Source organism: Arachis hypogaea, chromosome 6, assembly GCF_003086295.3.
Source record: "Arachis hypogaea cultivar Tifrunner chromosome 6, arahy.Tifrunner.gnm2.J5K5, whole genome shotgun sequence".
Lineage (NCBI taxonomy): Eukaryota > Viridiplantae > Streptophyta > Magnoliopsida > Fabales > Fabaceae > Arachis > Arachis hypogaea.
In genome coordinates, this window is record NC_092041.1 from 46,826,210 (window position 1) to 46,848,911 (window position 22,702).

The 22,702-nt window shown below is 40.3% G+C and overlaps 1 non-coding gene across 1 annotated transcript; it reads right to left on the bottom strand.

The window, feature by feature from the left end:
* Window positions 1-4,340: 4,340 nt before the first annotated feature.
* LOC112700059 (small nucleolar RNA R71) lies at window positions 4,341-4,444 on the bottom strand. Its single transcript, XR_003152982.1, has one exon. It is a non-coding gene; the product is annotated as a small nucleolar RNA R71 (small nucleolar RNA).
* Window positions 4,445-22,702: the final 18,258 nt, after the last annotated feature.

Consider the following 22,702-nt stretch of genomic DNA (forward strand, 5'->3'; position numbering starts at 1 on the left):
AGTTTGCTTTCGGCGTTAGGAACGAGGTTTTTTCTTGATCTGGCGGATACATGGGGATTTGGTTGTACCCTGAATACGCGTCCATGAACGAGAGATACTTATATCCTGATGAAGCATCTACTAGAGCGTCGATGCTTGGGAGTGGGTAAGGGTCTTTTGGGCAGGCTTTGTTGAGGTCGGTGTAGTCGGTGCACATTCGCCACTTCTCACCAAGACGACGTTTGCTAGCCATAGTGGGTATTTGACTTCCCTGATGAACCCGGCCTCTATTAGCGCCAGTACTTGTTCTTCTACAGCTTGAGCTCGTTCTGGTCCGAGTTTTCTTCGTCTTTGTTGTATCGGCCGGGATCCCGGGTAGACTGCCAATTTGTGGCTTATTAGTTCGGGATCAATGCCTGGCATGTCGGCATCTTTCCATGTGAAGAGATCAACATTATTTCGTAGGAACCGTATTAGTGATTCCTTTGTGTCTTGATGAGCGGATAATTTATACGCTTTTTGGCATTGTTTTTATATAGTTTTTAGTAAGTTTGAGCTACCTTTAGGGATGTTTTCATTAGTTTTTATGTTAAATTCACATTTCTGGACTTTACTATGAGTTTGTGTGTTTTTCTGTGATTTCAGGTAAATTCTGGCTGAAATTGAGGGACTTGAGCAAAACTCTGAAGAAGGCTGACAAAAGGACTGCTGATGCTGTTGGAATCTGACCTCCCTGCACTCGAAATGGATTTTCTGGAGCTACAGAACTCCAAATGGCGCGCTCTTAACGGCGTTAAAAAGTAGACATCCAGAGCTTTCCAGCAATATATAATAGTCCATACTTTATTCGGAGATTGATGACGTAACTTGGCGTTGAACGCCAAGTACATGCTGCTGTCTGGAGTTAAACGCCAGAAAAACGTCATGATCCGGAGTTGAACGCCCAAAACACGTCATAACTCAGAGTTCAACTCCAAGAGAAGCCTCAGCTCGTGGATTAATCAAGCTCAGCCCAAGCATACACCAAGTGGGCCCCGGAAGTGGATTTATGCATCAATTACTTACTCATGTAAACCCTAGGAGATAGTTTATTATAAATAGAACATTTATCTATTGTATTAGATATCTTTTGATCACTTTAGATCTTAGGATCAGATCTTTGAACGCATAGTTCTTAGACTATGGGGGCTGGCCATTCGGCCAAGCCTGAACCTCTTTTACTTATGTATTTTCAACGGTGGAGTTTCTGCACACCATAGATTAAGGGTGTGGAGCTCTGCTGTACCTCAAGTATTAATGCAATTCTATTTTCTTTTATTCAAATCTCTCTTATTCTTATTCCAAGATATTCATTCGTACCCAAGAACATGATGAATGTAATGATGAAAGTGACGATCATTATCATTCTCACTTATGAACGCACGTGATTGACAACCACTTCCGTTCTACATGCAACCGAGCTTGAATGTGTATCTCTTAGATTCCCCAACAGAATCTTCGTGGTATAAGCTAGATAGATGGCGGCATTTATGAGGATCCGGAAAGTCTCACCTTGTCTGTGGTATTCCGAGTAGGATCCTGGGAATCCGGAAAGTCTCACCTTGTCTGTGGTATTCCGAGTAGGATTCCGGTAATGAATGACTGTGACGTGCTTCAAACTTGCAAGTGCTGGGCGTTAGTGACAGACGCAAAAGAATCAAGGGATTCTATTCCAGTAGGCGCAGGAACCAACCAGTGATTAGCCGTGCTGTGACAGAGTGCGTGAGCGTAGTTTTCACTGCGAGGATGGGATGTAGCCATCAACCATGGGTGATGCCTCCAGACGATTAGCCGTGCGAGTGACAGCCGCATAGGATCATTTTCCTGAGAGGATTGAAAGTAGCCACCGCTGATGGTGAACCCCTATACACAGCTTGCCATGGAAAGGAGTAAGAAGGATTGAGTTGAAGCAGTAGGAAAGTAGGCGTGCTTGAGCCATATAGTATCTCCATTCGCTTATCTGAAATTCCCACCAATGAATCTGCATAAGTATCCTATCCCTTTTTATTATATTCTATTTTCTTATTACTATTTTCGAAATCCATAAACCAATTTAATCTGCCTAACTGAGATTTACAAGGTGACCATAGCTTGCTTCATACCAACAATCTCTGTGGGATCGACCCTTACTCACGTAAGGTTTATTACTTGGACGACCCAGTACACTTGCTGGTTAGTTGAACGGAGTTGTGAGCTTCTCTAACAGTGCCTGAAACTCTTTTATCACAATTTCGTCCACCAAGTTTTTGGCGCCGTTGCCGGGGATTGTTCGAGTATGGACAACTGACGGTTCATCTTGTTGCTCAGATTAGGTAATTTTCTTTTCAAAAATCTTTTTTTTCAAAATTTTTCCTTCCTTTTTCGTTTTTTTTCAAAAATGTTTTTCGAAAAAAAAAAATCAATCAATAAAAATACAAAAAAATTAGAAAATCATAAAAATCAAAAATATTTTGTGTTTCTTGTTTGAGTCTTGTGTTAATTTTAAGTTTGGTGTCAATTGCATGCTTTTAAAATTTTTCTTGCATTCTTTTCGAAAATCTCATGCATTCATAGTGTTCTTCATGATCTTCAAGTTGTTCTTGATAAGTCTTCTTGTTTGATCTTGATGATTTCTTGTTTTGTGTTGTTTGTTGTTTTTCATGTGCACTTTTGCATTCATATTTTCCATGCATTAAAGATTTCTAAGTTTGGTGTCTTGCATGTTTTCTTTGCATTAAAAATTTTTCAAAATTATGTTCTTGATGTTCATCATGATCTTCAAAGTGTTCTTCGTGCTCATCTTGACATTCATAGCATTCTTGCATGCATTCATTGTTTTGATCTAAAAATTTCATGCATTGAATATTTTTGCTGTTTTTCTCTTTCATAATTAAAAATTCAAAAAATCAAAAAAATATCTTTTCCTTATTTTCCTCCAAATTTTCGAAATTTTGGGTTGACTTGGTCAAAAATTTTTAAAATTAGTTGTTTCTTACAAGTCAAGTTAAAATTTCAATTTTAAAAATCTTATCTTTTCAAAATCTTTTTCAAAAATCATATCTTTTTCATTTTTTTATATTTTTCAAAAATTTCAAAAATCTTTTTCAAAATATTTTCAAAATCTTTTTCTTATCTTTATATCAAATTTTCGAAAATTAGCTAACAATTAATGTGATTGGTTCAAAAATTTGAAGTTTGTTACTTTCTTGTTAAGAAAGGTTCAATCTTTAAGTTCTAGAATCTTATCTTGTAATTCCTTGTTAGTTAAGTCAATTTTAAAATTAAATCTTTTTATCTTTTATCTTATCTTTTTCAAAATTTTATCTTTTTCAAAATTTGATTTCAAAATATCTTATCTAACCTCCTATCTTCTTATCTTTTCAAATTTGATTTCAAATCTTTTTCAATCAACTAACTAACTTTTTGTTTGTTTCTTATCTTTTTCAAAACCACCTAACTACTCTTCCCTCTCTAATTTTCGAAAATACCTCTCTCTTTTTCAAAAATTCTTTTTTGTTTTAAATTTTAATTTTAATTATATTTTGTCTTTGAATTTCGAAAATTACTAACCTCTTTTTCAAAAATTATTTTCAAAATTTCTCTTCTCTTCTCTTATTCCATTTAATTAATTAATTATTAACACTTCTCTTCACCTCCCTTCATCTAAGAATCCGAACTTCTTATATCCCTTGTATTTGGATTCTTCTTCCCCCCCCCCCTTTTCTCCTTCTACTAACATAAAGGAATCTCTATACTATGACATAAAGGATTCCTCTTTCTTTTCTTGTTTTCTTCTCTTTCATATGAGCAGGAACAGGGAAAAAGGCACTCTTGTTGAAATTGATCCAGAACCTGAAAGGACTCTGAAAGGAAAATTAAGAGAAGCTAAATTACAACAATCCAGAAATAACCTTTCAGAAATTTTCGAACAGGAGAAGGAGATGGCAGCCGAAAATAATAATAATAATAATGCAAGGAGAATGCTTGGTGACTTCACAAAGCCAACATCCAAGTTTGGTGGAAGAAGCATCTCCATTCCTGCCATTGGAGCCAATAACTTTGAGCTGAAACCTCAGCTAGTTGCACTAATGCAACAGAACTGCAAGTTTTATGGACTTCCATCTGAAGATCCTTATCAGTTTTTAACTGAGTTCTTGCAGATCTGTGAGACTGTAAAGACGAATGGAGTTAATCCTGAAGTCTACAGACTCATGCTTTTCCCTTTTGCTGTAAGAGACAGAGCTAGAATATGGTTGGATTCACAACCTAAGGATAGCCTGGATTCTTGGGATAAGCTGGTCACTGCTTTCTTGGATAAATTCTTTCCTCCTCAAAAGCTGAGCAAGCTGAGAGTGGATGTTCAAACCTTCAAACAAAAAGATGGTGAATCCCTCTGTGAAGCTTGGGAAAGATACAAGCAGTTGACTAAAAGATGTCCATCTGACATGTTTTCAGAATGGACCCTATTAGATATATTCTATTATGGTCTCTCTGAATTTTCGAAAATGTCATTGGACCATTCTGCAGGTGGATCTATTCACCTGAAGAAAACGCCTGAAGAGGCTCAAGAACTCATTGACATGGTTGCAAACAACCAGTTCATGTATACCTCTGAGAGAAATTCCGTGAATACTGGGATACCTCAGAAGAAAGGAGTTCTTGAAATTGATGCTCTGAATGCCATATTGGCTCAGAACAAAATGTTGACTCAACAGGTCAACATTATCTCCCAAAATCTGAATGGATTGCAACATGCATCCAACAGTACTAGAGAGGTAGCTTCTGAAGAAGCTTATGATCTTGAGAACCCTGCCATGGCAGAGGTTAATTATATGGGTGAACCTTATGGAAACACCTATAATCCATCATGGAGAAATCATCCAAATTTCTCCTGGAAGGATCAACAAAAGCCTCAACAAGGCTTTAACAATGGTGGACGCAATAGGCTAAGCAATAGCAAGCCATATCCATCATCTTCTCAGCAACAGACAGAGAATTCAGAACAAACCACTTCTAATTTAGCCAATATTGTCTCTGATCTGTCAAAGGCCACTTTCAGTTTCATGAATGAAACAAGATCCTCCATCAAAAATTTGGAGGCACAAGTGGGCCAGCTGAGTAAGAAAGTCATTGAAACACCTCCCAGTATTCTCCCAAGAAATACAGAAGAAAATCCAAAAGGAGAGTGCAAGGCCATTGATGTGATCAATGTGGCCGAATGCACAAGGGAGGAGGAGGACGAAAATCCTAGTGAGGAAGACCTCCTGGGACGTCCCTCAAGCAAGAAGGAGTTTCCCATTAAGGATCCAAGGGAATCTGAGGCCCATACAGAGACCATAGAGATTCCATTAAATCTCCTTCTGCCATTCATGAGTTCTGAAGACTATTCTTCCTCTGAAGAGGATGAAGATGTGACTGGAGAGCAAGTTGCTCAATATTTAGGAGCTATCATGAAGCTGAATGCCAAGCTGTTTGGTAATGAGACTTGGGAAAGTGAACCTCCCTTGCTCATTAGTGAACTAGATACTTGGATTCAGAAAACTCTACCTCAAAAACAAGATCCTGGCAAGTTCTTAATACCTTGTACCATTGGCACCATGAGCTTTTTCAAAGCTCTATGTGATCTAGGGTCAGGGATAAATCTTATGCCACTCTCTGTAATGGAGAAGTTAGGGATCATTGAGGTACAACCTGCCTTGTTCTCATTGCAATTGGCAGATAAGTCATTGAGACAAGCTTATGGAATAGTAGAGGACGTGCTAGTAAAGGTTGAAGGCCTTTACATCCCTGCTGATTTCATAATCTTAGACACTAGGAAGGAAAAGGATGATTGCATCATCCTTGGAAGACCTTTCCTAGCCACAGCAGGAGCTGTGATAGATGTCAACAGAGGTGAATTAGTCCTTCAATTGAATGGGGACTACCTTGTGTTTAAGGCACATGGCCATCCCTCTGTGACAAAAGAGAGTAAGCATGAAGAACTTCTCTCAGTTCAGAGTCAAGAAGAACCCACACAGTCAAACTCTAAGTTTGGTGTTGTGAGGCCATAACCAAACTCTAAGTTTGGTGTTAAGACCCCATATCCAAACTCTAAGTTTGGTGTTGGGACTACACTAACATTGACCTGATCACCTTGTGGCTCCATGAGAGCCACTGTCAAGCTATTGACATTAAAGAAGCGCTTGTTGGGAGGCAACCCAAGTTTATTTATCTAATTTTTATTATATTGTTATTTTGTGTTTTATTAGGTACATGATCATGAGGAGTCACGAAAAAATCAAAAAAAATTAAAAACAGAGTCAAAAATAGAAGAAAAAAATTTTTCACCCTGGAGGACGAACGGGCTGGCGTTCAACGCCAGTAAGGTGCATCTGGCCGGCTTTCAACGCCAGAACAGAGCACCATTCTGGCGCTGAACGCCAGGAACAAGCAACATCCTGGCGCTGAACGCCAGGAATGTGCCCAGAGAGGAAAAACTGGCGCTGAACGCCAGTAACAAGCATGAAACTGGCGTTCAACGCGAGAAACATGCTTTACATGGGCGTTGAACGCCCAGAACGTGCACCAATGGGCGTTTAAACGCCAGAATGGTGTGCCAAGGCAATTTACATGCCTATTTGGTGCAGGGATGGAATTCCTTGACACCTCAGGACCTATGGACCCCACAGGATCATCTCAGGATCTGTGGACCTCACAGGATCCCCACCTACCTCGCCCTCTCTCTTTCCATTCATGGTCATTCCTTCTATTTTTCATTCACCACCTACATCTATCCACTCTTCCCCATACACCCCACCTACCTTTACAATTCAACTTCTCTTTCCCACCCAATCCCACCCATATAGCCGAATCCATCTCCCCTCACTCACCTCCATTTTCTTCTTCTTCTTCTTCCTCTCTTCTTTCTTCTCTTGCTCGAGGGCGAGCAATATTTTAAGTTTGGTGTGGTAAAAGCATAGCTTTTTTGCTTTTCCATTACCATTAATGGCACCTAAGGCCAGAGAAACCTCAAAGGGAAGACAAAAGCTTCCACCTCTGAGTCTTGGGAGATGGAAAGACTATAAGCCGTCATAGCTCAGTGGTAGAACATGTGGCTGCAAATCAAGAGATCCCTGAGATACCTCAGGGAATAAGTTATCCTCCACACAAATATTGGAAGCAACTAAGGGTAGAAACACCAAAATTACTAGGAATCATTCAACAGAAGCAAGGAAGAGACATAGAGAAGCTCAAAAAGCACCATTGGACCTTCAAGAAGGCGCCACCCTCACTCAGGTGGATTCATTCCTTATTCTTTATTTCTTTCTGTTTTCGGTTTTTAATGTTGTGTTTATCTATGTTTTGTGTCTCTACTTCATGATCATTAGTATGTAACCATGCCTTAAAGCTATGAATAAAACCCATTAATCCTTCACCTCTCTTAAATGAAAAATGTTTTAATTCAAAAGAACAAGAAGTACATGAATTTCGAATTTATCCTTGAATTTAATTTAATTATATTGATGTGGTGGCAATACTTTTTGTTTTCTGAATGAATGCTTGAATAGTGCATATTTTTGATCTTGTTGTTTATGAGTGTTAAAATTGTTGGCTCTTGAAAGAATGATGAACAAAGAGAAATGTTATTGATGATCTGAAAAATCATGAAATTGATTCTTGAAGCAAGAAAAAGCAGTGAAAAAGGAAGCTTGCGAAAAAAAAAAAGTGGCGAAAAAAAATAGAAAGAAAAAGAAGGAGCAGTAGAAAAAGCCAATAGCCCTTAAAACCAAAAGGCAAGGGTAAAAAGGATCCAAGGCTTTGAGCATCAATGGATAGGAGGGCCCAAGGAAATAAAATCCAGGCCTAAGCGGCTAAATCAAGCTGTCACTAACCATGTGCTTGTGTCATGAAGGTCCAAGTGAAAAGCTTGAGACTAAGTGGTTAAAGTCGTGATCCAAGGCAAAAGAGTGTGCTTAAAAGCTCTGGACACCACTAACTAGGGACTCTAGCAAAGCTGAGTCACAATCTGAAAAGGTTCACCCAGTTATGTGTCTGTGGCATTGATGTATCCGGTGGTAATACTGGAAAATAAAGTGCTTAGGGCCACGGCCAAGACTCATAAGTAGCTGTGTTCAAGAATCAACATGCTTAACTAGGAAAGTCAATAACACTATCCGAAATTCTGAGTTCCCAGAGACGCCAATCACTCTGAACTTCAAAGGAAAAAGTGAGATGCCAAAACTATTCAAAAGCAAAAAGCTACAAGTCCCGCTCATCTAATTAAATTAATATTCATTGATATTCTGGAATTTATAGTATATTCTCTTCTTTTATCCTATTTGATTTTCAGTTGCTTGGGGACAAGCAACAATTTAAGTTTGGTGTTGTGATGAGCGGATAATTTATACGCTTTTTGGCATTGTTTTTATATAGTTTTTAGTAAGTTTGAGCTACTTTTAGGGATGTTTTCATTAGTTTTTATCTTAAATTCACATTTCTGGACTTTAATATGAGTTTGTGTGTTTTTCTGTGATTTCAGGTAAATTCTGGCTGAAATTGAGGGACTTGAGCAAAACTCTGAAGAAGGCTGACAAAAGGACTGCTGATGCTGTTAGAATCTGACCTCCCTGCACTCGAAATGGATTTTCTGGAGCTACAGAACTCCAAATGGCGCGTTCTCAACGGCGTTAGAAAGTAGACATCCAGAGCTTTCCAGCAATATATAATAGTCCATACTTTATTGGGAGATTGATGACGTAACATGGCGTTGAACGCCAAGTACATGCTGCTGTCTGGAGTTAAACGCCAGAAAAACGTCATGATCCGGAGTTGAACGCCCAAAACACGTCATAACTCGGAGTTCAACTCCAAGAGAAGCCTCAGATCGTGGATTAATCAAGCTCAGCCCAAGCATACACCAAGTGGGCCCCGGAAGTGGATTTATGCATCAATTACTTACTCATGTAAACCCTAGGAGCTAGTTTATTATAAATAGAACATTTATCTATTGTATTAGATATCTTTTGATCACTTTAGATCTTAGGATCAGATCTTTGAACGCATAGTTCTTAGACTATGGGGGCTGGCCATTCGGCCAAGCCTGAACCTCTTTTACTTATGTATTTTTAACGGTGGAGTTTCTGCACACCATAGATTAAGGGTGTGGAGCTCTGCTGTACCTCAAGTATTAATGCAATTCTATTTTCTTTTATTCAAATCTCTCTTATTCTTATTCCAAGATATTCATTCGTACCCAAGAACATGATGAATGTAATGATGAAAGTGACGATCATTATCATTCTCACTTATGAACGCACGTGATTGACAACCACTTCCGTTCTACATGCAACCGAGCTTGAATGTGTATCTCTTAGATTCCCCAACAGAATCTTTGTGGTATAAGCTAGATAGATGGCGGCATTTATGAGGATCCGGAAAGTCTCACCTTGTCTGTGGTATTCCGAGTAGGATCCTGGGAATCCAGAAAGTCTCACCTTGTCTGCGGTATTCCGAGTAGGATTCCGGTAATGAATGACTGTGACGTGCTTCAAACTTGCAAGTGCTGGGCGTTAGTGACAGACGCAAAAGAATCAAGGGATTCTATTCCAGTAGGCACAGGAACCAACCAGTGATTAGTCGTGCTGTGACAGAGTGCGTGAGCGTAGTTTTCACTGCGAGGATGGGATGTAGCCATCAACCATGGGTGATGCCTCCAGACGATTAGCCGTGCGAGTGACAGCCGCATAGGATCATTTTCCCGAGAGGATTGAAAGTAGCCACCGCTGATGGTGAACCCCTATACACAGCTTGCCATGGAAAGGAGTAAGAAGGATTGAGTTGAAGCAGTAGGAAAGTAGGCGTGCTTAAGCCATATAGTATCTCCATTCGCTTATCTGAAATTCCCACCAATGAATCTGCATAAGTATCCTATCCCTTTTTATTATATTCTATTTTCTTATTACTATTTTCGAAATCCATAAACCAATTTAATCTGCCTAACTGAGATTTACAAGGTGACCATAGCTTGCTTCATACCAACAATCTCTGTGGGATCGACCCTTACTCACGTAAGGTTTATTACTTGGACGACCCAGTACACTTGCTGGTTAGTTGAACGGAGTTGTGAGCTTCTCTAACAGTGCCTGAAACTCTTTTATCACAATTTCGTCCACCATGTCTCCTTTCAGGATCGTGCCAATATTAGTTGTTTTATCCGAGGTGTCTCCGATCTGGACTCTTTCTACTTCTCCTTCAGGTCGTGGTCGGAATTCTTCTCGCCTCTGAACTCCACTGAGCTCGATTGTGTGGAACTCTCCTCCTTCACCTCGGATGTTTAGGCTTTCGTTATAACAACGACGTGCCATCTTTTGATCTGCCTTTATTGTAGCTATCCCTTCCGCAGTTGGGAATTTCATACATAGATGTGGAGTTGAAACTATTGCGCTGAGTTGATTTAACGTTGTCCGACCTATTGAGTGTTCTGGATTGGTTCCCCTTTCCGAAGGTTGTATGCAGCGATACGTATCCCAGCGGTTGAATTGGGGCATCTCCTAGTCCGAACAGGCTGTTTGGGTACGCTCTTAGCTCTTTTTCTTCTAGACTGAGTTTGTCGAAGGTGGTTTTGAATAAGATGTCGGCAGAGCTTCCCTGGTCAATTAGTGTACGGTGAAGGTTGGCGTTTGCCAGTATGATCGTAATGACCATGGGGTCGTCATGTCCCGAGATGATTCTGGATGCGTCTTCCATGGTAAACGTGATTGCTGGGATGTCTGGGGCTTCCTTTTTTCCTTCGACGTGGTACGCCTTTGAGGTGTCGCTTGCGAGATGATTTGGAGATTCCTCCTCCAGCAAATCCGCCGTGTATTACGTGAACGTGTCTTTCCGGTGTGCGAGGTGATCGTTCAGATCGTCCAACATCCTCATCCCTTCTTCTTTTTCTTGGTTCGTCATCCCGATTAGCCAAAAATCGATCTAGTTTTCCTTCTCTTACTAGTTTTTCTATGACATTTTTCAAGTCGAAGCATTCATTGGTGGAATTCCCTCGAAGTCGGTGATATTCACAGTATTTATTCCGATTTCCTCCTCCTCTTTTGCCTTTAAGTGGCCGAGCTGGAGGGATTTTCTCTGTATGGCAGACTTCTTTGTAAACATCTACCAAGGATACCCTAAGAGGAGTATAGTTATGATATTTTTTTATTTTCTCTCTGGAGCAATCCTCCTTTTTCTTGGATTCTTTATCTCAGTAGGCAAAACCGAACCTTGAGGCTTCGCCAAGTCGAGAATTTTCCTCCATGTTGATGTATTTCTATGCCCGTTCTTGTACTTCGTCTAAGGATGTCGGGTATCTCTTTGATATAGATTGGCTAAATGGTCCTTCTCGTAGGCCATTTATGAGGCCCATAATGGCAGCTTCTGTTGGAAGACTTTGTATGTCCATGCATGTTTTGTTGAATTTTCCATGTAGTTGCGAAGGCTCTCCCGATCTCTTTGCTTGATCCCTAGTAGGCTAGGTGTGTGTTTGGCTTTGTCCTTTTGTATGGAGAATCGGGCCAGGAACTTCTTGGCCAAGTCGTCGAAACTCGAGATGGATTTTGGAGGTAGGTTGTCGAACCATTTAATGGCTGTCTTGGTGAGAGTTGTTGGAAAGGCTTTGCAGCGAACTGCATCTGAGGCATCAGTGAGGTACATTCTACTTCTGAAGTTGCTAAGATGATGGTTGGGGTCCGAGGTGCCGTCATATAGAGTCATATCCGGAAGCTTGAAATCTTTTGGAATTTTGGTCTTCATAATTTCTCTGGTGAATGGATCTTGATCTTTCTGAGAGCTATCCTCTGTGGATGGTTGAGTAGCTTTAGTTTTGAGATCAGCTTCGAGTTTTATAAGCTTATCTTCTAATTCTCGGCGCCGCCTTATCTCCCGGCGTAGATCTTCTTCTTTTTCACGTCGATGTTGGGCTTCTTTCTCAAGTTGCTCCAATCGATTTTGAAGTGCCTCTATGACTCCTGGATTTGATGAATTTTTGTTTCCGTTGGTTTCTGGAGTATCTTAGAGTATCGTGTCCGCGTTTTTATGCGGCGTTCTGTCTTCCAAACCTGAATCATGGTCGTTGTCATGGTCATCCGCCATGTTAATGGGATGACTTCCAGGTTCTCCGGCAACGGCGCAAATGTTCCGAGGGTTATCTGAAACTGTAGGTCGATCTCGGACGAGATCTTCTGTGTTGGTCAGAGCCGACGTGTCCGGCAGGTGTATAGCGGCCAGAGCTGGTGTGTCCGACTTGCGGGACTTGGTGGTGGTGTTGATCCTTCATCCCCGGAGGGTGGGGGGGTACCTGCAAGAGACTCCGATGCTTAAGTTAGCAAGGGTATTAAGCAGGTATTGAGTAGAATCAGAGTATGAGTTATACTTGGGTGCTCTAGTGTATTTATAATGGTGAGATGTGGCCTTCTATGGATAAGATATGTTAGTTATCTTTATCTTATCTTTATCTTATCTCTTAATGAGGTCATCTTTATGGGAACCGCCTTTATCTCTACGGGCTTGGGCTGCCCTTGGATTTGGGACGTGTTCCTCTATTTGGGCCCTTTGTTTAGGCTTTCCTGTGACTTGTCCGAGCTCTTTGAGAAGAGGTCGGGTTGTCCTGACCTTAAGAGGTCGGTCGCTTTGTCTGTAGAACATCCCGGATCGGACAGCTCGATCCAGGGTATGAATAGATAAGATTTTTAAAAATTGAAAATTTGACTTGACTTGTAAGAAACAACTAATTTTTAAAATTTTTGACTAAGTCAACTCAAATTTTCGAAAATTAGGAGATAAAAAAGGAAAAGATATTTTTTTGATTTTTGAATTTTTTTATGATGAGAGAGAAAAACACCAAAGTGACCCAAAACATGAAAATTTTGGATCAAAACATAAGATGCATGCAAGAACACTATGAATGTCAAGATGAACGCCAAGAACACTTTGAAGATCATGATGAACATCAAGAACATATTTTTGAAACATTTTTGATGCAAAGAAAACATGCAAGACACCAAACTTAGAAATCTTTAATGCATGGACTCTAACAAACGAAAAATGCATATTGAAAACAACAAACAACACAAAACAAGAAAATATCAAGATCAAACAAGAAGACTTACCAAGAAAAACTTGAAGATCATGAAGAACACTATGAATGCATGAAATTTTTGAAAAATTAATGCATAGATTTTAGAAACATGCAATTGACACCAAACTTAAAAATTGACTCAAAACTCAAACAAGAAACACAAAATATTTTTTTGGTTTTTATGATTTTATGATTTTTTTTGTATTTTTATTATTATTTTCGAAAATATTTTTGGAAAAAAAAGGAAAAAGAAAAGAAAATTTTGAAAAAGATTTTTGAAAAATTTTTGAAAAGAAAATTACCTAATCTGAGCAACAAGATGAACCGTCAGTTGTCCATACTCGAACAATCCCCGGCAACGGCGCCAAAAATTTGGTGGAGGAAATTGTGATCCTCAAAGTTGGTCTCTTTGTATTTGTATGAAATTTAAATATTGGCTCTATCAAAAATACCCCAAAGAGATCATGGTATGATGAATTGGGATCTTAATAATCCCTGGTAATGGCACGTGTGATCACGACTCCGTTCAACTTAACCAGCAAGTGTACTGGGTCATCCAAGTAATACCTTATGTGAGTAAGGGTCGATCCCACAGAGATTGTTGGTATGAAGCAAGCTATGGTCACCTTGTAAATCTCAGTTAGGCAGATTAAATAGTTTATGATAAGTTCGAAAATAAACAATAAACAGAAAATAAAATAGTAAATAGTTACTCATATAATTCCATGGTGGGAATTTCAGATAGGCATATGGAGATGCTGTGCTCCTCTCGAATCTCTGCTTTCTTATTACATTCATCCAATCCTTCTTACTCCTTTCCATGGCAAGCTGTATGTAGGGCATCACCGTTGTCAATGGCTACATCCCATCCTCTCAGTGAAAATGGTCCTATGCTCTGTCACAGCATGGCTAATCATCTGTCGGTTCTCAATCAGGTTGGAATAGAATCCCTTGATTCTTTTGCGTCTGTCACTAACGCCCAGCCTTCAGGAGTTTGAAGCTCGTCACAGTCATTCAATCCCAGAATCCTACTCGGAATACCACAGACAAGGTTAGACTTTCCGGATTCCCATGAATGCCGCCATCTATCTAGCTTATACCATGAAGATTCTGTTGGGGAATCTAAGAGATATGCGCCCGGCCTAAAGTAGAACAGAAGTGGTTGTCAGTCACGCGCGTTTATAAGTGAGAATGATGATGAGTGTCACGGATCATCACATTCATCAAGTTGAAGTGCAACGTATATCTTGGAATAAGAATAAAAGAGAATTGAATAGAAAATAATAGTAATTGTATTGAAACTTAAGGTACAGCAGAGCTCCACACCCTTAATCTATGGTGTGTAGAAACTCCACCATTGAAAATACATAAGTGAAAGGTTTAGGCATGGCCGAATGGCCAGCCCCCAAAACGTGATCAATGGCCTCCTAAGATGAAGAATAAAACAAAACTGAGACCAAAGATGAAACGTGGTCCAAAGACGACTAATACACTAGTAAAAAGTCTTATTTATACTAAACTAGCTACTAGGGTTTACAGAGGTAAGTAATTGATGCATAAATTCACTTCCGGGGCCCACTTGGTGTGTGTTTGGGCTGAGCTTGATCTATCCACGAGCTGAGGCTTCCTTTGGAGTTGAACGCCGAGTTATAGCGTGTTTCTGGCGTTCAACTCCGGGTCGTGACGTGTTTCTGGCGTTTGACTCCAGACAGCAGCATGTACTTGGCGTTGAGCGCCACTTTACGTCGTCAATTTCCGAATAAAGTATGGACTATTATATATTGCTGGAAAGCTCTGGATGTCTACTATCCAACGCCGTTGAGAGCGCGCCATTTGGAGTTCTGTATATCCAGAAAATCCATTTTGAGTGCAGGGAGATCAGATTCCAACAGCATCAGCAATCCTTTTGTCAGCCTTTTTCAGAGTTTTGCTCAAGTCCCTCAATTTCGGCCAAAAATTACTTGAAATTACAGAAAAACACACAAACTCATAGTAAAGTCCAGAAATGTGAATTTATCATAAAAACTAATGAAAACATCCCTAAAAGTAGCTTGAACTTACTAAAAACTACCTAAAACAATGCCAAAAAGCGTATAAATTATCCGCTCATCACCCCAGCACTATTTACCGACTATGCAACAAAGCTGGGGTGGTGTTTGAAGATGAGGACCCCATGTGGATAAAAGAAGGTATTCCAATAACTGTTCGAGGGATGCATGCTGCCACATCTCCCCTGCCTCAACGGAAGCAAAGGAAGAGGCCAGCCCCTCAAGTAGTAGAAGGACAAGTCTTAGAGGGGAAAGCACCAGCCACTTTGGATATGCACCAACTACAGGAAGCCATTGATGGCCTATCCAGACAATATTTGGAAAGCCAAGGAGCACAGAAAGAGCTTCAACTGTAGATGATGGGGCAACAAGGGGAATCACTCTCAAGATGGATGACTCAACAAGGGGAGTGGCAAAAGCAAATGATGGAGCAGCAAATGAGTCAAGGACAACAATGAAGTGAAACCTTCCACAGGATAGAACAAAGGCAAAATGAACAACAAGAATCCATCCAGAAGCTAATCAACATCCAAGCACATCAAGGTGCACACATACATGAGATGCATCGAAAACAAATAGAACAAGCAGAACTATTGGACGAGCAAAGGGAATTCGCAGAAGGAGTTTACATGAGCGAGACTGGGCATCATATAAATACTCAAGCCAGGCTCGGATACTTAGTAGGACAGCTTCCTATATTGCATCCGGGTGGAAGAGAGTCATGAATTAGTGAGGAAGGCACTTGAGGATTGGAAGCAAGCAAGACTGGCACGGATACGAGGAAATGCAAGAGGACAAAAAGAAGACAAACAAGGAGGGGAGCATGGGCATCCACATGAGTAAAAGGTGGTGGAGTTCCTTCTTTGGTCCATCTTTTTCTATGCTTTAAATAAGGAAGATCTTGTATGAAATAGAACATGCTTCCATGATAGTTTGAACTTTTTTTTTAAATCTGTCTTTTAAACTTTTCGTTGATTAGGTCTATGTTTGCTAGTCTGAATGTCACTGCATCTTTTCCTTACTTAATTGTATGCTAGTCCTTTTTAATCAAATAAAAAGAGAATGAGTGTTTTATAAAGGACCAGAGTGGAGTTCATATTATGGAGTAAGTTCCTAAGTTTGTGGTGTAATCATAAGTTAGCTAAGTTGGTTCACCAACAAGGTGGGAAGACAACTATCTATCCTGAATCCTATGCTTTGAACACACCCCATGAGACTAACTAAATAACAAGATCGTAATAAAAAAAGGGAAAGAAAAAGGAAAGTGAAGAATAAAAGAAAAATAGCAAGAAAAGAGGCTAGGCACCAAGGGGTTGAGTCTTGAGGGATGTGTCTGTGGTGTTCTTGTACCAAGGATCTGCTTGGATTACTAAGCTCTCAGGGGTGCTTTATCACCTGGTAACTTGGGTTAACTAACCCGGGATTATCAGCTGAAAGTCCACTATCAAGAGCAATCTTTGCTACAGAACATTTAGTATCCCAAAGAGGTGCTGGACACCAAGACCTCAAGGAAAGAAAATAAACAAACCATGTGCCTGTGGTGTGTATGTATGGGGGAGAGACTTGAGGAAGTAAGTCCTTAGGGGTGTTTCAACACCTAGCACCTTGAACCAACTAGTTCGGGAGTGTTGGCTGAAAGCTTATTTTAAAGAGTTGCCCCCTTACAGAGCACTTAGCCTAAGAACACAAATAAGCCCTGAAATAACAATAAAAGGATCAATGAATAAAAGTCTCATGGGATGCAATCAAGTGAGTATTCTAGGACATGATAAAGGTCTGGAAGCCAGTGTAGGAATGAACCTAAGTTGCTATGCATGAAACCACCATAAAATCAGGGACATGACTTCCACAATAATGACTCATTTCTCTTGGCATTCCATTCATCATTCTCTTGTTCCAGTACTTGCTTAGGGACAAGCAAGCTTTAAGTTTGGTGTTGTGATGCCTGGGCATCTTGGCCAGTTACACTGACCTTTTCTTTACTGTTTTTAGGGTAGTTGATGAGCGGATAAATTGTATGCTTTTTGGCATTGTTTTTAGTATGTTTTTAGTATAATCTAGTTAGTTTTTAGTATATTTTTATTAGTTTTTAGCTAAAATTCACTTTTCTGGACTTTACTATGAGTTTGTGTGTTTTTCTGTGATTTCAGGTATTTTCTGGCTGAAATTAAGGGTCCTGAGCAAAAATCTGATTCCGAGACCAAAAAGGACTGCAGATGCTGTTGGATTCTGACCTCCCTGCATTCGAAGCAGATTTTCTGGAGCTACAGAAGCCCAATTGGCGCGCTCTCAACGGCATTGGAAAGTAGACATCCTGGGCTTTCCAGAAATATATGATAGTCCATACTTTGCCCAAGATTTGATGGCGCAAACCGGCGTGGCAAATCAGCCTCAGAAATTCCAGCGTTAAACGCCGGAACTGGCATAAAACTTGGAGTTAAACGCCCAAACTGGCATGAAAGCTGGCGTTTAACTCCAGAAAAGGTCTCTACACGAAAATGCTTCATTGCTCAGCCCAAGCACACACCAAGTGGACCCAGAAGTGGATTTTTACGTCATTTACTCATTTCTGTACACCCTAGGCTACTAGTTTACTATTAATAGGATCTTTTGACATTGTATCATGACCGGGGATGACCTGATGACATTTTTACACGTTTCTCATTGTATCTTCCACAGCATGAGTCTCTAAACCCCATGGTTGGGGGTGAGGAGCTCTGCTGTGTCTTGATGGATTAATGCAATTACTACTGTTTCTCATTCAATCATGCTTGCTTCCATTCTAAGATAATACTTGTTCTTAATCCGGATGAATGTGATGATCCGTGACAATCATCATCATTCTCAACTATGAACGCGTGCCTGACAACCACCTCCGTTCTACCTTAGATTAAGTAGTTATCTCTTGGGTTCTTTAACCGGAATCTTCGTGGTATAAGCTAGAATTGATGGCGGCATTCAAGAGAATCCGGAAGGTCTAAACCTTGTCTGCGGTATTCTGAGTAGGATTCAATGATTGAATGACTGTGACGTGCTTCAAAATCCTGAAGGCGGGGCGTTAGTGACAGACGCAAAAGAATCACTGGATTCTATTCCGGCCTGATTGAGAACCGACAGATGAATTCCGCTATGCTGTGACAGAGCATATGCAATCGCTTTCACTGAGAGGATGGGAGGTAGCCATTGACAACGGTGAAACCCTACATATAGCTTGCCATGGAAGGAGACTTGCGTGTTTGAAGAAGAAGACAGTAGGAAAGCAGAGATTCAGAAGATGGAGCATCTCCAAACCTCAACCTATTCTCCATTACTGCAAAACAAGTAATCATTTCATGTTCTTTTGCTTTTCACAATCAATCCTGATAATTTCTGATATCCTGACTAAGATTTACAAGATAACCATAGCTTGCTTCAAGCCGACAATCTCTGTGGGATCGACCCTTGCTCACGCAAGGTATTACTTGGACGACCCAGTACACTTGCTGGTTAGTTGTGCGGGATTGCAAAAGTGTGATTGCAATTTCGTGCACCAAGTTTTTGGCGCCGTTGCCGGGGATTGTTGAGTTTGGACAACTGACGGCTTATCTTGTTGCTTAGATTAGGACTGTTTTATTTTTGTTGGTTTAGAGTCTTTTAGTTAAGTCTAGTGTCATATTCTAAGTTTGGTGTCAATTGCATGCTTTTGTTTTTCTTTTAATTTTCGATTTTTGCATGTTCTTTGTCCCTTTTTGATTTATAAAAATTCTAAGTTTGGTGTCCTCTTTGTGTTTTTCCCTTAAAAATTTTCGAAAACTGTGTGTTTGATTTTCTAAAAATTTTAAGTTTGGTGTCTTTTTGTGTTTTTCTCTTTCCTCTTTTCAAAATCAAATCTTTTTCATAAATTTTTTTTTCAATCATATCTTTCTAATTGCTATTTTCAAAATCTTTTTAATTAACTCATTGATTCAGTTTTCAATTTGCTTTGATCTTATTTTCTTTTTGATTTTCGAATTTTTATTTTATTTTATTTTATTCTATTTTTTTCGTAAATTCAAAAAAAATAAAAAAAAACACAAAATTTATCTCCTTGCAATCATTATCATTTCCCTTTTGTCCATTATGGACTTAAGTGGGATTAATCAGTCCAAAAGGACTCTGGGGTCATATGCTAACCCCATTACAGCTGCATATGGGAGTAACATCTGTACACCTCCCATCAAAGCAAGCAGCTTTGAACTAAATCCTCAACTCATTATCATAGTGCAGCAAAATTGCCAGTATTCCGGTCTTCCACAGGAAGAACCTACTGAGTTTCTGGCACAGTTTTTACAAATTGCTGACACAGTACATGATAAAGAGGTAGATCAGGATGTCTACAGACTATTATTGTTTCCATTTGCTGTAAAAGATCAAGCAAAAAGGTGGTTGAATAACCAACCTACAGCAAGCATAAGGACATGGAAACAGTTGTCAGACAAATTCCTGAATCATTTTTACCCTCCTAAGAGGATGACACAGCTAAGGCTGGACATCCAAGGCTTTAAACAAGAGGATAATGAATCCCTTTATAATGCCTGGGAGAGGTATAGAGGTATGCTAAGGAAATGTCCCTCTGAAATGTTTTCAGAGTGGGTACAGTTAGACATTTTCTACTATGGGCTTACAGAAAAAGCTCAGATGTCTTTAGACCACTCAGCTGGTGGATCTATACACATGAGGAAGACAATTGAAGAAGCTCAAGAGCTTATAGACACTGTTGCTAGAAACCAATATTTGTACTCTAGCAATGAGTTCTCTCCAAAAAAGGAAGTCATGGCTGTAGTCACTGACCCTAGTCCTCAAGAACAGATAATTGAGCTTAATCAACAATTGCTCCTGATGACAGAACAGTTAGCAGACTTTCAAGAGATGCTCTATGAAACTAAAGTTGCTAACAAGAGCATAGAACTGCAGTTGAATCAAGCAAAACAGCAAATATCTAAACAGATAACAGAGGAATGCCAAGCAGTTCAACTGAGGAGTGGGAAGACACTGAATAACACTGCTCAGAAGAGCAGAAAGCCAAACAAGGAACAATTGACAGAGGACAACCAAACCACTATGCAAAATCCCTCTGAGGACAGTAAGAGCCCAGAGAGGAATATTATTGGCGTTCAAACGCCAGAAAGGGAAGGAAACCTGGCGTTAAACGCCCATTCCTTGCCCAGTTCTGGCGTTCAAACGCCAGAAAAGGGGGAAAAGTTGGCGTTAAACGCCCATTTTCCACCCAATCCTGGCGTTCAGATGCCTAAGGGGGATCAGACACTTGAAAGTGCTGACAGTAATCCCTCTAACAAGGCTTCTTCAACCACTCCTGTAAGGAATAAACCTGCAGCATCTAAGGTTGAAGAATATAAAGCCAAAATGCCTTATCCTCAAAAACTCCGCCAAGCGGAACAGGATAAGCAATTTGCCAGCTTTGCAGACTATCTAAGGACTCTTGAAATAAAGATTCCGTTTGGAGAGGCACTTGAGCAAATACCTTCTTATGCTAAATTCATGAAAGAAATCTTAAGTCATAAGAAGGATTGGAGAGAAACTGAAAAAGTGTTTCTCACTGAAGAATGCAGTGCAGTCATTCTAAAAAGCTTACCAGAAAAGCTTCAAGATCCAGGAAGCTTTATGATACCATGCACATTAGAAGGTGCTTGCACCAAGACAGCCCTGTGTGATCTTGGAGCAAGCATCAATCTAATACCTGCATCCACTATCAGAAAGCTTGGGTTGACTGGAGAAGTCAAACCAACCTGGATATGCCTCCAACTTGCTGATGGCTCCATTAAATATCCATCAGGCATAATTGAGGACATGATTGTCAAGGTTGGGCCATTCGCCTTTCCAACTGACTTTGTGGTGCTGGAAATGGAGGAGCACAAGAGTGCAACCCTCATTCTAGGAAGACCCTTCCTAGCAACTGGACGAACTCTCATTGATGTACAAAAAGGGGAAGTCACCTTGAGAGTCAATGAGGACGAGTTCAAGTTGAATGCTGTAGAAGCTATGCAGCATCCAGATACACCAAATGACTGCATGGGCGCTGACATTATTGACTCCTTGGTAGAAGAGATCAATATGTCTGAAAGCCTAGAATCAGAGCTTGAGGACATCTTCAAAGATGCTCAACCTGATCAAGAAGAACTAGAGGAGGCAAAGGAATTTTCGAAAATTCCTCAGGAGGAGGATAAGCCTCCCAAGCCTGAACTCAAACCACTACCACCATCCCTGAAATATGCATTTCTGGGAGAGGGTGACACTTTTCCAGTGATTATAAGCTCTGCTTTAAATTCACAGGAAGAGGAAGCACTGATTCAAGTGCTAAGGACACACAAGACAGCTCTTGGGTGGTCCATAAGTGATCTTAAGGGTATTAGCCCAGCTAGATGCATGCACAAGATCCTATTGGAGGATAATGCCAAACCAGTGGTCCAACCACAGAGGAGGCTAAATCCTGCCATGAAGGAGGTGGTGCAGAAAGAGGTCACTAAATTACTAGAGGCTGGGATTATTTATCCTATTTCTGATAGCCCCTAGGTGAGCCCTATCCAAGTTGTTCCCAAAAAGGGAGGCATGACAGTGGTTCATAATGAAAAAAATGAACTGGTTCCTACAAGGACAGTCACAGGGTGGCGCATGTGTATTGACTACAGAAGGCTCAATACAGCCACCAGAAAGGATCATTTTCCTTTACCATTCATAGACCAAATGCTAGAAAGACTAGCTGGCCATGATTATTACTGTTTTTTGGATGGCTATTCAGGCTACAACCAAATTGCAGTAGATCCTCAGGACCAAGAGAAAACAGCATTCACTTGCCCTTCTGGCGTGTTTGCCTATAGGAGGATGCCTTTTGGTCTGTGCAATGCACCTGCAACCTTTCAGAGGTGCATGCTCTCCATCTTCTCAGATATGGTAGAGAAATTTCTGGAAGTCTTCATGGATGACTTCTCAGTATATGGAGACTCATTCAGCTCCTGTCTTAATCACCTAGCCCTTGTCCTGAAAAGGTGCCAAGAGACTAACCTGGTTTTAAACTGGGAGAAATGTCACTTTATGGTGACTGAAGGGATTGTCCTTGGGCACAAAATTTCAAGCAGGGGGATAGAGGTGGATAAGGCAAAGGTAGAGGTAATTGAAAAATTACCACCACCTGCCAATGTTAAGGCAATCAGAAGTTTTCTGGGGCATGCAGGATTCTACAGAAGGTTTATAAAAGATTTTTCGAAAATTGCAAAACCTCTGAGTAACTTGTTAGCTACAGACACACCATTTGTGTTTGACACACAGTGTCTGCAAGCATTTGAGACCCTGAAAGCTAAGCTGGTCACAGCACCAGTCATCTCTGCACCAGATTGGACATTGCCATTTGAACTAATGTGTGATGCCAGTGACCATGCCATTGGTGCAGTGTTGGGACAGAGACATAACAAGCTTCTGCACGTCATTTACTATGCCAGCCGTGTTCTAAATGACGCACAGAAGAACTACACAACCACAGAAAAAGAGTTGCTTGCAGTGGTCTATGCCATTGACAAGTTTAGATCCTATCTAG